This window comes from Neltuma alba, unplaced genomic scaffold (assembly GCF_004799145.2).
Source record: "Neltuma alba isolate B1F8T4 unplaced genomic scaffold, ASM479914v2 tig00010278_pilon, whole genome shotgun sequence".
Taxonomy (NCBI): Eukaryota; Viridiplantae; Streptophyta; class Magnoliopsida; order Fabales; family Fabaceae; genus Neltuma; species Neltuma alba.
Genome location: NW_021635202.1, coordinates 12,039 through 29,561, shown reverse-complemented (window position 1 = coordinate 29,561; position 17,523 = coordinate 12,039).

Below are 17,523 nucleotides of genomic sequence, written 5' to 3'. Positions count from 1 at the left end.
TAAAAATATTTATTTGGAATTTTCCAAATAAAATCCCTTAATTAGCCTAAATCACCCTTAAATTCTCTTATAAATTATCTAAGGGTAATTTGGTCATAAAACTAACTTTATAATTTCATATAGCTCTCAAAGGATATTATCCTCATTTTTCCTTAATTTTTCAAGGCTTGGGAATATTTTTCCTTATTTAAATTTTGACCAATTTTTCCTTAATTAGTCAAATTCTTACTTTTGGCTTGGAAAATTACTGGAATTATTTTCCATCAAAATTCTCCTTATTATTTTTAATCCTCAATAATTTGAAAATATTTCTTATTTCTAATTATCATAATGTCGGATGTGACATGCTAGGTGTGTGTTGCCTAAAATAATCCAAGATATTTGTGTTTAATTGGGCTTCAATATTGGGTCCTGAATTTGCACGAATTTTGGGCCTTTTTCTAGCCAAATGTGGGCCCACTCATGGTCTAGAATGGTCCAAAGATATGGCCCACAAATTATCTCTATCCTAAACCATTTTGAAGTTTTATCGGTTAAATATTAACTTGTAACATTTTATAATTTTTCTAGACCTCCAAAAATATATTTTTCATTATGAAAAATCCTCTTTCAATATAAGGATATGATCTGAAAATGTTTAGAATTTTTCTCCACCTCTAACTATTTATTTTAAAATTTTTCCGATTAGGCCTCTATCGGTAAAACTACGGGAGAATACGTTCCCAAAATTAATTCCTCTGATTCCAAGTTCTAAAACAAATTTTATAAATTCAAAAAAATATTTATATAATTAATCCATATTTTTTCAAAATTATTGAGGCCTCTAAATAATTAAGATAATCATTTCCCCCAATTTTTCACTATTTTCCCATAAAACCTCTATGCTCGGGAAATTCCATAATAATTCGCTTTCACGCCAATTTCACCGTTAGGGCCTCCGTCGAGGTTCCAAAACCTCTAATTCATATTTTTACTATTTTTCAAGAATTTCAAGAATTTTTCACAAATTTTCCTGTTTTGCCCTTCCTAAACTGATAATTCTGAAAATACCAGCCCGAACCCTATTAGGGTTTTACATCAAAATTTGTTTTTATCTCTCTATCTACTTTCTATATTGGCCCTCATTCAAATTTTTAACTCTCTATGTCTAGGTAAAATTTTTCAGGATGGGACATGTAGGGTAGTTTTCTTCATGCAATTGCAGTTGGTATGAGGCATAAGCAATCGCTCTACCTTGCTACATCAACACATATCCCAATCTTTGCTTGCTTTCATCTATGTACACTATCTAAGCTAGTGTTGGATAGGGGATGATAAGTACATGAGTAGAAGTCAATTTTCGCTTTAACTCTTGGAAGCTTGCCTCACATTTCTTATCCCACACAAATGGTTGGTTCTTCCTTGTGAGCCCGGTCAACAGATAGGCAATTCTAGAAAAGTCTCTAATAAATTTCCTATAATAACCTGTCAACCTTTAGAAACTTCTGATTTCTGTTACCGTTTTCAGCTACTCCCAACGTAATATTGATTTTCCTTTACTGGGATCTATAACCACTCTGTCACATCCAAATTTTTGGGCCTAGGAGCCCTGGGAGTAGCCCAAAATAGGTAGGCTACTAAACTCCTTAGAGCAGAAGTCCTAAAAATGAGAAAGGAAGTCAAAGTAGTTTCACGGACTAAACTGCTAAGAAAGTTACTAGGGGTCAAATATATAAGTAACGTTAAGATTCCAAGAGAGCCTCAAAGGCCTAGAGAGAGAAAGGAGGCTAGGTACAGACCAAAGGTTAAGTTAGAAGCCTCAAAGAGATATTTTATGAGGTTAAGTCCAAGTAAGGACTAAATTGTAATTTCAAAAAGTTACGGCCAATAGGAGTAAAAATGAAAAGTATACAGAAAATTCTAGAAAAATCTCAAAAAATGGAAAATAATATCCTAAGACTCTTTTGTGAAGAGAAATGATGAAAATACCCCTGAGGCAACTTAAATAGAATTTATAAGATTATGGCCGATAAAAAGTACACCGTTTGAGGTAATTATTTGAAATAGCAAGAGATCTCAAAAATGTAGGCAAAAATGAGATTAAATAGTTAAAAGGTTATACTAATTTATGAAATTAGTCCCATTGCCAGAAGGCTAGTAGAATGGCTTTACTAAAATATAAAGCCGATTATGCCGATAAGAGGGCATTTTAAAGAATGATTTTTAAGTGAGGCCTATAGGATGAGTCATGGCTTGAGAAAATTCATAGATCTTTTCCAAAGATAAAAAGAATTTTTGGAGCAGACAGAATAATTTTCAGAGCTCCAGAAAGCCATGAAGAAACCCTGACAAATAAGAGCCAAGTAAATAAAGTAAAAAATGTCTTCTTATCTTTTAATTGGTTAGAAATGTGCCACTTGTCAAGCTAGGAATGAAGAGGATTAAGATGCCACTTGTCAAGCTATATATGGATAGGATTTTGCCTTTAGAAATCACTTTCATTTAGATTTAATTTAAGGATGGAAATTAGTCAAGATTGCATAAGATTGTGACACCCAGGCATTGTAATTTGAGTGAACTTGGATGGCAAAGGATTAAGACTTGACTTATAAATAGCCATCTCTCCCTCTCACAATAACACATTTTTGGCCAACGTGGGGGAGCTCTTGCAAAATATTTTCTTGAAGTTTAATCAAGGAGAAACCAACTACTATGGTACACAAGCTTGAATATAAGGTTAGTTTTATGTTCTACCTTGTATATTGCTTTGGTTTTTTGAGTTTTGTGGTTGAAAATTGTTGATTCCCCTAAGGGGAGGTGTTGGTCAAAATTTTTTATGGATGAGGGAAGATGATTTTGATGTTAAACCTAGTCTAAAGCATTGATTATAGCTTGATTCAAGTGGTATTGTATTCAAATTTGAAAGACTGTATAATATGGATGTTGTGTGTGCTGTTTGACCAAGTCTGAATCTTTCCCTCAAGATGTGTTTTTGATGATTTTAAGGCTCTTTGGATTTAGAATGGAAAATTATGTAGAAACAAGTTGAGAAAGTGAAGTTGGAATTGTTAGAATCAAAAGTGAAATTTAAGTATTCCAAGTCTTATGTTTCTGCCAAGGGCTATTTTTGGGGAAGGAGTTAAATTTTCATGAATTCAAGCTCGTATTTCGATTCCTTGGGTAAATTTGTGTGAGATTGACCTAAGAGAAGAATTGTTACAAAGCTAGAACACTAATTCTAAAATTTAGAGAAAAGGTAAAGTTCAAGAGAGCTAGTCTTAAACCTTATGTAATCTCTTGGTCCTAACAGATTGTATGATCAATATGGCTATGTTTAGGACCTTGGAATATCCAAGAGGATGTTTGATGATGTTGATCGAAAGCTCTCATGGTTGGGAAGCCAAGGGAGTTAAGGGAAAAGTAAGAGGAAAACTTAAGGTATAAGGCAGTGAACTTGCCTATTATCATTGCTTGATGTTGCATACTTGTGTATTGATATGTACATAATGTTTGAATGTTGTTGTGACATGTTTTGGATGTTATAATTACTATTTATGATGACTAGATTATGTCTCCATGGCCATGCATTAAGTAGGTAGCATTAAGCATGCTAATATGTCACTAATTAGCAATGCATCAGTATCCATCTAGCATGATTAATATGGTATTGTTTGCTGCTGAGATTTCTCCAAATCTCACCCTTCCTAACCAAACATTTAGGTCAATCAATGATGGCCAATGATGGCATAAGTAGGAAGGAGAAGAAAGTGGAGAATTATTGATGTTAATGAATGAGATTAAGGATTAATGTATAATTCTCCTATTATGTAAATTATATTTATGGATGGCAACAAGGAAATGCGATTGATTAGAATGTTTTTGGCATGAAGGAAAATGTATGAGAATGAATAGGAAAGAGTAAGTCCAAGTTATACATGCCAAAATAATAAAAAGAATTAAGGCAAGAAAAGGTAAAGAGAAAAACGTAGGTCCTAGAGCAGTTAGTTTTGAGCTTCAGTTTGACCTATTAAATGAATGAGTTAATCCATAAAATTTGGGAGGGTTATTGTGCACATCTTAAACTTTAATTATATAGGTATTTTATCTTATTTGGATGTGTATGAGATACAAATTTTCAAAATTGAGGCAAGAATTCTAGAAATTCCAGAATTTACCAAATAAACAGTAATATTTACGGATTAAACTATACGAATTGGTAAGAGGTAAGTCCAATTTGATTTTTTTTTTCCTTGAGGAGAATTGAAAGAGCTTGAAACAGAAATTTGGAGCACCTCCATATGATTTTTCTATAATTAGTTATGATTTTTCAAAATTAGACCTATTTTCTGGAAAAATGCAAAGTGAACAGTACTAAGGACTTAAAAGAAAAATTTTAATTTTTGAGCCTAAGTAAAGCTTTCGCATTTCCAATTTTCTTCTGAGCACGTACTCTGAGAGTAAAAGTAAGGACATTTCATTTTGGTACCAAAGCAGAGGTTCTGGCACAGGATAGGAATACTTTACTTAGGATACTGGGTATGCAGCGGATTAGGTAATGCCCGGTTTGGTTTAGAACCAATAATGGGTTACTTGTTCAAGGTCTGACTAAGGTTATGGATTAAATGTGAATGCTCTAGGGAAGGTGACTACTAAGGATTATTAAGAGATGAAGTTTGAATTCTCAGTTAGTTGAGGTTTAAAGGAAATTTAGAAATAGCTTCTTGCCTACTAGTTATCCCTGAGGATAGGGAAACCAAAAGTGCTAATGGCCTAGGGATGTGAGCTAGACTCTTCCTTAGTTGGCTGAAAGGAAGTAGCTGACTTAGTTGGGGATCGTAGTGAGGTTAGGGACATGGAAGTCTTTCAAGAGGTGGGCGATGCTACAATGAAACGAAGCTAAGTAAGACCAGCAGAGGTTAAGAAAAAGTGCATTTTGTCACAATGAACCAAAGGCATTGGTGGCGATGAATGAGCATAGAAGTGATTGCCATAGGAGATTGTGACCTTCATCACGGCAAACAAGGAGTCTAGTCACGATAAATAGACACAGTGACTCTCAGACATTGAGGTGGTATATCAATAAGACTCAATAAACTATGACTCTTAGAGGCTGCATAGAGTAAGACTAGTAGAGATCAAAAAGAGAGAGGTAGCCACTAATTATACTTATCAGACTTCCCCTCCAGAGGAAGAGTAATAACAAGGAGTTTAGACAAGACGGTTAAGGGTTTGAGTCTGTACACCAGCAAGAGAGTATAGTGGCCATCTAAGCTTAACAAACTCTTGCAGTCTCGTTAGGGCTAGAGCACTATGATAGAGTAGCTATCTCAAGTCCTTGAATAGATAAATAAGAACTTAGAGATAGTAAACTCAAGATAGATAGTCCTAGTGAAATTTATTGGGGATTAAAAAGAAGAGAAAGAGATGAGAATGAAATAGATAGTTGTCATATCCTGAGAAATTTCATCTGGACATAGGGAATTAAAAATTGGGATAAGGGCCAATGTAGAAGCTAGATAGGAAGACAAAACAACTTTGGATGTGAAACTCCAATAAGGCCCGGGCTAGTATTTCTGTAATTATCGGTCTAGGAAGGGCAAAATAGATAAATTTGAGAAAAATTCTAGAAAATTTTTGAAAAATAGAAAAAAGGTAAATTAGAGGTTTTGAAATCTCGATTGAGGCCCAAGAGGTAGAATTATTATGAAAATAAATTATTATGGAATTTCTCGTAAAGGGAGGTTTTTCAGGAAAATATTAAAAAAAAGAGAAAAACAATTATTTTAATTAGTTGAAGGCCTCAATAATTCTAAAAAAATACGAACAAATTATCTAAATATGTTTTTGATTTTTAAAATTATTTTTAGGCCTTAGAAGTTTAGGAATTAATTTTAGAGAATTTATTTTTCGCAGTTACACCGATAGAGGCCTAATTGGGAAAAATTCAAAATAAATACTTAGAGGTGAAGAAAAATTTTAAAATTTTTTTGATCATATAAGTATGAAAAATGGATTTTTCATGGAGAGAAATGAATTTTTGGAGGTCTAGAAAAATTATAGAATGTTACTAATGAATAGTAACTAATAAAGTTTCAAAATGGTTTGGGATTGTGATTTGTTTTGTGAGCCATCCTTTTGGGCCATCCTAAACCATGTTTGGGACCCACATTGGGACTAGAATAAAGCCCAATTTCGTGACTATTCCAGATCCTTCAATTTAACAGAGATAAATCCTATTTTTCATGTGATAATATTGGAAAATTCTAGTAAATGCACACATGGACAGATTTGAAGGCTTCTTGCCCTTGATGGCTACCAAATCATGCCTCTTAGGTGGCATTTGGTCATCTAAAAAAGGTAGAAAATTGGAAAATAGAGGGGAGGTTCTGTCACTTTGATTCTAGACCTGAGCAACCGAAATTCTTGAGGTGTTTGGACAAGAAATCATCTAGCTTTGGTCAAGAAAACATCAAGGTATGTTCAAACCTTATTATAGTTAAGATTCTAGCTAGTTTGATTAGATTTTTGGCATAAAAAATTAAAAGGAGATGCTGTCCATTTTGGTTTGAATGTGTAACCATTAAGAAAGGATGGAAACCTTAAATATCAAGTGGAATAAGCATGTTTAAGTGGTCTGTGGATTGATTTTTGAAAGAAAACCAACCTAGGGTTTATGTGCTTCAATTCGGCCAAAGGGGGAACTTGATGTAGTAGCTTGTTTTGCTGTGATTTAATGATTCCAATGGGTTTGAAATGTGTTTTGTGTAGGAATATACTAAAGGGAAGTGTTTAAAATCATTGGAATCAAAAATAAAATTTTTAGAAGTTATATACCCCTATTCGCCCATGGCAGATTGAGAGGGAAGGAGCTTAATTTCTAAAAATCTAATTGGATATTTGAACTCCTCATAAAAAATTGTGTAGGATTGAGCCAAGAGATTATAGAATGTAAAGGAGGAATAATATTGTTAAAAATTAAAGAAAAAGAAGGAATTATGTAGGTTAAGCTTAAAGTGTTGTATGTAAGTTGTATAATTATTAATATGGGTTGCAATTATACTTGAATTGATAGGTTTTGTGAAGAAAATACAAGGGAAAACTAATTATCTCAAGGAGGCCAAAACCCATCAAGTACGAAAGGTAGCAAGGTAGCATTGAATTATTAATTTGGTTGTTTATCTTGTTTGTTTAATGTGTTGTGTTTATTACCTTGCATTGAGGAATCTATGTGATGGAATGGTTGATTTGATGATACTTAATATGCTTTGGCTAAATGCATGATTACATGTTAATGTGAAAGTGTGTTTGATTCCTTTCTTGATTAAATGCATAGCATGGAATTACATAATTTGAGGATATCTTGAAGTGCTATTACATGGCACATTATTCCTTGCTTGATGAACATGAGAATTATAATTCATTGCTACTAAGATTTCTATGAAATCTCATTCCTCCTGTGTTAAATTATGTCTCGAATAGGGAGTGGCTTATCCATGGATAAAGGCAAGGAGTTGGTCTTGAGTTGAAGAAGTAATATGTATTATGTGATGTTTTATAATGTTATGTAATATTTTGACAAACTATGTGATGAAATTGTAAAGGATTATCGATGATATTATGCTATATCTATATTTAATATACAATGTGCTTTGATGCTGAGAATATGGTTCATGGAATGCTCAAATAGAATGGCACATAGAAAAAGAAAATAAAATTCAAGAAAGGTATGATTAGGGGATAAAAATGCCTAAATTAGGGGTAAACTTGTGCCACATAAAATAATGAGCCAATGGACGAATTTGGATCTAAAATTTAGCAGTCTTATATAGCTTTAAAACAAGTAGTAGGTCACTAAATTTGGAGTTTTGTGCTAAGAGATATGCCCTTTCAAAGTTGGGCTAAAATACTGAAAATTTGAAAATTTACCAAATGAACAGTGCAACTTGTTTAATTTTCTGGCTCTGTTTCAGATGGATGCAAAGCCAATGAGTATTTTTTCCTTATAGGAGGCATAACAAGCTTTAAATAGAAATCAAAACTACTCAGTTTTGATTTTGTATATTTAGTTATGAATTTTAAAATTGGTTCAAAATTCTGTGAACAATGCACGGACAGTACGAAAATAGAAAATTTTAAGCTTGAAAATTTTCATTCTTGAGCTATGGGAAATGGATTATAATGGTTCTAATTAATGAGTAATATGGTAATAAAAGAAGTGTGACAATAGCTATGTAGGGAACTAGCATAAACAGGTAAATTAAACAGGTAAATTTTAAGAGATACTTAGTCACTTAGGGTTAGGTTGAGAGGTGCCCTTTCTAGAGGATATGGTCTTAGCCATGAGTCTTCCTAGAGAAATTGGGGACTGGTCCTCCAAGGCAGAATTGGCACCCCTTTAGACAGAGCCAGATACCCTATTCAAGCAGGAAAGGGAAGCAGTGGTGATGGAGTTGATGTTGCAGTAGCAAAAGCGACATGTCCATCATTGAGAACTAAGAAAAGTAGCCGAGGCAAGGCAAGTGAAGTTGACTTCACCCCAATAGCAGCACACTAGCCAAGAATAAAGCTAAGGTTAAATGTCCCTGAGTTTCACAGAGTACTAGAGCGAGTAGAACCTCATAAGTCCTCCCCCTATAATGATATGAGAGGGTACGGACCAGCTAGAATCAAGTAACGGGCGGACGGATGATCGAGGTAGGACCTTAAGAGAACCTGTCTCTTACAACCCTAGCCATGAAGACACCACAAGGTTGATCAATCCCTTGATACTGTCGAGTATTCTCACGAGAATACAAGGATGCAAGCAAAGCTCACACTGAGAGAAATAAACTCAATTCTTATTCATCTAAATCTGCCTTCAATTACAAAAACATAGCCTATAGGCAATAATAGAACACTCTAGAATCAGCATCCTAAGACATAAATACTAGGGATGATGCCTCATTAATGATTATTTGACTATGGGAGGCACCATTTATTACATAGAAATAAAAGGAAATAACTTAAACTTCAAGAACAAGTCTGCTATTTAAAAATAGGAAAGTAGATCAAAACATGATCTTCTAGAACACTCCTTGACCCAAAAAAAACGAATTTAAATCATAATCAATTCATAATGATGCCTTCTTGATCCTTCTTGAAGATTCTTGGACCTCACTTATGATCTTGTCTAAAGCACATGCTTGTCACATGGTATTTTAAGTGAATTCTTCAATCTGAACCCCATATGGGCCTTGTACATCATCTTGTTGGGCTTCTAGCAATGTGATCACCATTTTTTGACTCCTTTTAGGCTCATTAAAATGTGCTTCTTCCAAATAAATGGGCTCCAGCTCTTTTAGCTCTCTTATTAGACAATTTAGGGCCTCCTTCATAGTTTTGGTCCTTGCTCTTGTCATTGGGCCTCCAATGCCTTGTAATGGATCTTTTGGAATGTTGGACTTCTTTGTTTGGGCTCCTTACCCGTGCTCTTGATCACACCATGCTCCTCCATCATATAACCTCCAGAATAAGCTACAAATAGAATGAGAGGCTCTCTCTTGTAGGGATGAGATGTCTGAATGGCATGCTACAGACATAGCAACCAGTAAGACCTTCACTCCTTGCATTGAAATGTCAAGCTTTATGCATGTTAGAGTGAAGTGAAGTAGAGGAAAGAGAAGTTGTATAAGTCCTCTCTCTGTACCGTTCAGAATTGGCTAGAGATGGTAAGAGTAGCTAGAGGAGTAAGAGAACTCCTAAGGCAGATTTGGCTTAGGCACCTAAGGAGATAGATAGGTGGCCTAGAGAATTGAATGAGGCCTAAGAGAATGATATTGGCTCTTGGAACAACCTTGGGGAATGATTAGTCAAGTTACCAACTGAGTAGAGTTGACTTATTTTATTACTCAATCATGTGGTCTAGAGTCTTCCAGAGATCTTAACATGGCTCAGACTGATGACAGTATTCTAGGGTCACGGTGGATCCTAAAGAGGCTTATGGTAGAGTCTAATAGCTCCCAAGGTCGTAACAGATCGAGCCTAAGGAAAAGTGGCTAAGCCATAAGAGTAAGAGCACAGTATCTCTTTGGGAAGATGAATATCAGGGATGAGTTTGGGATATGGAAACCTCCTTCAGTGGTAAACCAGTATAGAGAGAGTACCCATGACTTCGTTCTAGATAACCTTATCATTGATTAGGCTAAGCTCAATTCTCTTCCGATTAACAAAGAAAAGCCAGAGTTAAAAGAGTTAGAGCCATAAGTCTTAAACAATAGACATTCAGGCTTGCTCCAGATAAAGGAAGAACATCTTGTGATACAGAGATAGGCTGAGTATTGACAGGTAGTTTCCTAAGATGAGGCTGAGAGACAAGAACCTAAACAGAAAAGACCAAACAAAGATAGAACAAGAAGGGTCTAAGATAGCAAAGTACCAGGGTTTGTGCCTATCCTCATCAATGCCTCAGATTCTTGTCAGCACTATTTAGTTAAGCGTGCTTAGGCAAGAGAAGCCCAAGGATGGGTGACCCCTAGGAAGTTGTGTAAAAGTGTGTAGAGGCTAGAAATGTAAGCTATTTTTGGCAAGAATACACTTAGTTTAGCAAGATGGAAGATAAAGTTAAAGTAAGCAGAGATAGTCTGGAGTTGACAGAAGGAATGAGTAAGGTCTATGAAGACAATGTCAATATCTGTGAATAGTCTTAGGGAAATTATCAGTTAGGTTGCTAACTGAGTAGAGACGAAGTATTGTACAACTTAGTCCTTTGGTCTAGACTCTTTTAGAGACCCAGCAGTTGAAGTTTAATATGATTCAGTAAAAAGGATTGCAGTTAGATCCAAAGCAGAACCCAGAGAGATCATAGTGGATCTCGAGATCGTAGTTAGATCTCATGGTCATAGTAGACCTAAAGAAAAGTTACTGAGCCATAAAAATAGAGATGTGGTATCTCTGAGAAGATGATAACCAGGGATAAGTTTAAGATACAAAAACCTCCCCAATTGGCTAACTAATACGAAGAGGGTACCCACGATTTCTTCCCAATAGCCCCATTTTCAATTGGCCCTAGTTAATTGTCTTCTAATCAATAAAGGAAAGCTCAAGTTAAGGTTGTAGACCTATAAGTCCTGATTGAGATATATTCAGGCATGCTAAATAGGTGAAGATAATGTTAAACTCCCTTATGTTACAAGGAAAATCCCATACAACACGAGATTAAACTGAGTATAAGTTGACAAAATCCCAAGATAAGATTAAAATTGAGGATTTAAACCGAAAAGACCCTTTAGAGACAGGGTAAGAAGGGTTGAGATAGTAGAATACCAGGATTTTAGCTTGCCAAATACCAGTGTATCAGTACCCATTGCTTCCAGGATTGTAACCTGGCTCAATTCAAATGGCACTTTTTAATTAAGGGTGCTTGAGCTAGAGAAATCTAAGTACAAGTGACCACTAGGAAGTAAGATAAAAAGGGACCAACTGCTAAAAGTAAGTTATGTTTGGCATAAATGCATAAAGTTTACCAAAAAGTTAAGAAAAAGTAAGGACATTCTCCTCAGGTAACCTCTTAGTGACAGTCAAACTAGAGGTTTAGCCTTGAAATTTTGAGGACGAAATTTTTTTAAAAGAGGGAAAGAATTGTCACATCTCGATTTTTAGGCCTAGGAGCCCTGGGAGTAACCCAAAATAGGTAGGCTACTAAGCCCGTCAGAGTAGAAGCCCCAAAAATAAGAAAGGAAGTCAAAGCAATTTTAGGGACTAAACTGTAAAGTAAGAAAGTTACTAGGGGGCAAACATGCAAGTAATGTTGAGATTTTAGGAGAGTCACAAGGGTCCAGAAAGGGAAAGGAGGCTAGATACAGACCAATATTGAGTTAGAAGCCTCAAAGAGATGTTTTATGAGGTTAAGTCTAAGAAAGGATTAAATCGTAATTTCAGAAAGTTAAAACTAATAGGGGTAAAAATGAAAAGTATACAGAAAAATCCTAAAAAATGGGAAACAATATCCTAAGACTCTTTTATGAAGAGAAATGATGAAAATATCCTTGAGACATGGCCAGTAAAAAGTACACCGGTTGAAGAAATTATTTAAGATAGCAAGAGATCTTTAAAATATAGACAAAAATGAGGTTAAATAGTTAATATAAATTAGTCCTACTGCCAGAAGGCCAGTGGAATGGCTTTAATAAAATATAAAGTCGATTATGCTAATAAAAGGGCATTTTAAAGAATGATTTTTAAGTGGAGCCTACAGGATGAGTCATAGCTTGAGAGAATTCATAGATTTTCTCTAAAGGTAAAATGAATTTTTGGAGTAGACAGAATAATTTTCAAAGTTCTAGAAAGTCATGAAGAAATCCCGACAAATGAGAGCCAAGTAAATAAAATAAAAAGTGTCTTCTTATCTTTTACTTGGCTAGAAATGTGCCACTTGTCAAGCCATCTATAGAGAGGATTTTGACTCGGGAAAATCATTTTCTGTCACACTTCCTTTATTCCATCATCATATATCCATTGGAATCATTATATTGCATTTCCCAAAGCCTTAGAATGAGAAAGTTCAAGTTTAAGGTTTTTCATTTTCGGACCGTCCATACACTATTCACTAGATTTTAGGTCAACTTTAAAACTTCATAACTAACTCTAAAAAAATAAAAAATGGGTGATTCTAATTTTTACTTGAAGCTTGCCATGAGTTCTTTGAGGGAAAAATACTCATTAATCTCAATTCCATCCAAAACGGCACTAGAAAATTCAACAATGTGCACTATTCATATGATCAATTTTCAAACTTTTAGTATTTTAGTCCAACTTTGGAAGGGCATAACCCTTAGTACACAATCCCAAATTTAGTGATCTACCACTTGATTTAAAGCTTAAAATGAGATCTATATGTTTGTAAAATTTCAATTTCAGATTCTACCATTTGCTTATTATTTTATGTGCTACAAAATTGGCACTGTTTAGGGGTATTCCCCTAATCTTGCTTTCCTTAATTTTTATTTCCTTCTCCCTTTTACCATACCCTTTTGGCATTTCAATACTCATCATTTCATGGCACATCATACAATTATAGATACAACATTATATTATCCATAATTCACTACAATATTAACATAATGTTCACCAAAGTATTACAAAACATTTCTTAATACTATGAAAACCATAAAGCTCCTTCATCCCAATACCATTTCTTTGCCTTGGTCTATGGATGAGCCAGCCCCTATTTGGTACATAAATTGACATAGGAGGAATGAGATTTCATAGAAATCTCAGTAGTAAGAAACCATAATCATTACGCAACTCATGCCTTGTAAAAATGTAATATGTGTGCATAAAATCAATACCGTTATGTAACATTTCATGTGCATATCATTTGTCATCTGAAAAGAGAAATTCATTAGGTCATCAAGCCATTCCTTAAACATATTGTCAGGGCACATTCAACATATAATTTCACACATCATCACATATATTGCTCAACCACATCATGGTAACGTCAATAACATAACACATACACATTTAAACAAGCAAGAAAGCAATCAAATTATCAGTTCAATACTACCTCTTGGTTGATAATTCAATTCGTCCTCTTTAGGGAACTGATGTCCCTCTTTGATCTCTTGTAATGTGCCTATCATTCCAACCACAAACACATTCCAAATCACTAACCATTCAAGCGTAAACACCATAATCTAACATTAGGCTCAATTAACATCCCCTTTTTCTTGATTTTTGACCAATTTATTTCCTCTTTGTTTCAACCTATCTCGTAGGCCATTCCTACACAATTTTTTATGAGGAATTCGAATATCTAATTATATTTCTAAGAATCAATTTTCTTCCCTCTCAATCTGCCATGGCTGAATAGGGGTATATGGTTTTTAAAAATTTCATTTTTGATCCCAACTATTTTAAACACTTCCCTTTAGTATATTCATACACAAAAACATGTTTTGAACCCATTGGAATCATTAAATCATAGCAAGACAAGAAGCAACACCAAGATCCCTCTTTGATCGAAATAAACAACGTAAACCCTAACTTGGTTTTCTTCCAAAAATTAATCCATATACCACTTAAACATGCTTATTCCACTTGATATTTAAGGTTTCTATCCTTCCCTATTAGTCACATATTCAGACCGAAATGGAGCTAGCATCTCCCCTTGATGAAAGCGAGATGACTCCTTGCCCAAACTCCCTCTTAATTTCAGTTTTTCAAGTCTAGAAAAAGAGTGGCAGAACCTCCCCTTATATTTTCCAATTTTCTATCATTTTCATGTATTTTGAGGGGGTATTTATAGACAAAGGTTTGCTGCCATTCTCCCTTTATTTTGATGTCCAAGCTGCCACCTAAAGGGGGCATTTGGCAACCATCAACAGCAAGGAGCATTCAGATTTGTACAAGTGTGCAATTACTAGAGTTTTCCATGATTTATCCATAAAAATTGGATTTTATTTTAATTAATTTGAAGTGTCCAGAATTATCATGAAATAGGGCTTCCTTCCAGGCCCAATGTGGGTCCCACACATTTAGGATGGCCCAAAAAGTTGGCCCACAAACCAAATCACAATCCCAAACTATTCTGAAACTTTTTCGGTTATTATTTACTTGTAACATTTCATAATTTTTCTAGGCCTCCACAAATTTATTTCTGTCCATGAAAAATCCTCTTTTAATATAAGAACATGATCCAAAAATATTTAGAATTTCTCTCCACATGTAGGTATTTATTTTGAATTTTCTCCGATTAGGCCTTTATTGGTACATCTGTGGAAAATAAATTCTCTAAAATTAATTCTTGTGATTTGAAGGCCTAAAACCAATTTTATAAATTCAATCTCATATTTAAATAATTTATCCATATTTTTTCCAAATTTATTGAGGTCTCTAGCTATTTAAAATAATTATTTTCCTCTAAATTTTCCACTTTTTCCCAAAAAACCTCCGTTTTTGGAAAATTCCGTAACTAGCTATTTCCATACCATTTTTCGCCTTTCAGGCCTCATTTGAGGTTCCAAAACCAGAATTCATATTTTTACCATTTTTTAGGAATTTTCTGGAATTCTTCTTCAAATTTCCCGTTTTGCCTTTCCTAGACTAATAATTACGAAAATACCAGCTTGGGTCTTATCGGGGTTTAACATCAAAAGTTGTCTTGTCTTCCCATCTAGTTTCTACATTAGCCCTCATCCTGATTTTTAACTTCCTATGTTTAGGTGAAATTTTTTAGGATGTGACATTTTCATTTGGATTTAGTTTAAGGATGGAAATTAGTCAAGATTGCATAAGATTGTGACACCTAAGTATTGTAATTTGAGTGGACTTGGATAGCAAAGGATTAAGACTTGGCTTATCAATAGCCATCTCCCCCTCTCATAAGAGCACATTTTCAGCCAACCTACAGGGAGCTCTTGCAAAATATTTTCTTGAAGATTAATCAAGGAGAAACCAACTACTATAGTAAATAAACTTGAATATAAGGTTAGTTTTATGTTCTACCTTGTATATTGCTTTGGTTTCTTGAGTTTTGTGGTTGAAAATTGTTGATTCCCCTAAAGGGAGGTGCTAGACGAAATTTGTTATGGATAAGGGAAGATGATTTTGATGTTAAACCTAGTCTAAAGTCATTAATTATAGCTTGATTCAAGTGATATTGTGTTTTTGGCAAAAAAAAAAGTGATATTGTGTTGAAATTTGAAAGATTATAATATGGATGTTGTGTGTGTTGTTCGACCAAGTTTGAATCTTTCCCTTAGGATGTGTTTTTGATGATTCTAAGGCTTCCAATGGATTTAGAATGGAAAATTATGTGGAAACAAGTCAAGAAAGTGAAGTTGGAAGTTCTAGAATCAAAAGTGAAATTTGAGAATTCCAAGTCCTATGTTTCAGCTAAGGGCTGTTTTTGAGGAAGGGGTTGGATTTTCATAAATATAAGCTCATATCTGGATTTTTTTTGAGCAAAATTGTGTGGGACTGGCCTAAGGGAACAATTGTGACAAAGCTAAAACACTGATCCTAAAATTTAGAAAAAAGGTTAAGTTCAAAAGATCTAGTCTTGAACCTTATGTAATCTCTTCATCCTAATGGATTGTATGATCAATATGGCTATGTTTAGGACCTTGGAACATCCAAGAGGATGTTTGATGATGTTGATCAAAAGCTCTCATGGTTGGAAAGTCAAGGGAGTCAACGGAAAAGCAAGAGGAAAGCTTATGGTACAGGATAGTGAACTTACCTATTATCATTGCTTGATGTTGTATGCTTATTTATTGATATGTACATGATGTTTGAATGTTGTTATGACATGTTTTAGCTACTGTAATTACTATTTATGATGTGTAGATTATCTCTCCATGGCCATGTATTAAGTAGGTAGCATTAAGCATGCTAATATGTTACTAATTAATAAGAAAATAAGCAAGTTGCATATAATGCATTAGCATCCATGTAGCATGATTAATATGGTATTGTTTACTACTGAGATTTCTCTGAACCTCACCCCTCCTTAACCAACCATTATGTCAATCAATAATGAGCAATGATGGCATGAGAAGGAAGGAGAAGAAAGTAGAGAATTATTGATGTTAATGAATGATATTAAAGATTAATGTATAATTCTCCTATTATGTAAATTATGTTTATGGATGCTAACAAGACAATGTGATTGATTAGAACATTTTTGGCATGAAAGGAAATGTATGAGAATGAATGGGAGAGACTAAGCCTAATTATGTATACCAAAATAATAAAAAGAATTAAAGCAAAAAAAGGTAAACAGAAAAACGTAGGTCCTAGAGCAGTCAGTTTCGAGTTTCAGTTTGACCTATTTAATGAATGAGTTAATCCACAAAATTTGGCAGGATTATTGTGCACATCCTAGGCTTTAATTACACAGTTAGTTTACCTTATTTGGATGTGTATACAAAGGGATGTGAATTTCCAAATTTGTGGGAAGAAAACTGAAAGTTCCAGAATTTATCAAATGAACAGTAATCTTTACAAATTAAACTATACGAATTGTCAAGAGATAAGTCCAGTTTGATATTTTTCTCTTGAAGAGAGTATTGAAAGAGCTTCAAATAGAAATTTGGAGCATCTTGTGCAATTTTTTTAAAAATTAGTTATGATTTTTCAAATCTAGACCTGTAATATGGAAAAATGCACAGTGAACGGTAACCGAGGACTTAAAGGAAAAATTTTAATTTTTAGGCCTAAGTAAAGCTTCCATATATCCAATTCACTTCCGAACACGTACTCTGAGGGGTAAAAGTAAGGACATTTCACACTCCATCTCAGGTAATCACAAGGCCTAAAAATTTCACCTCATCTAGCTAAAACTCACATTTACTGAGTCTAGCATATAACTGCTTTTCTTTCAGTACACTTAACACCACCTTCCAATGCTACTCATGCTTTTATCAAGATTTAGAGTAAACTAGAATGTCATCAATGAAGATGATGACAAACCAGTCCAAATACAGTTAAAAGATTTGATTTATATATTATATAAATATTGCTTGTACATTTGTTAATCAAACGGCATTACCAGAAATTTATAGT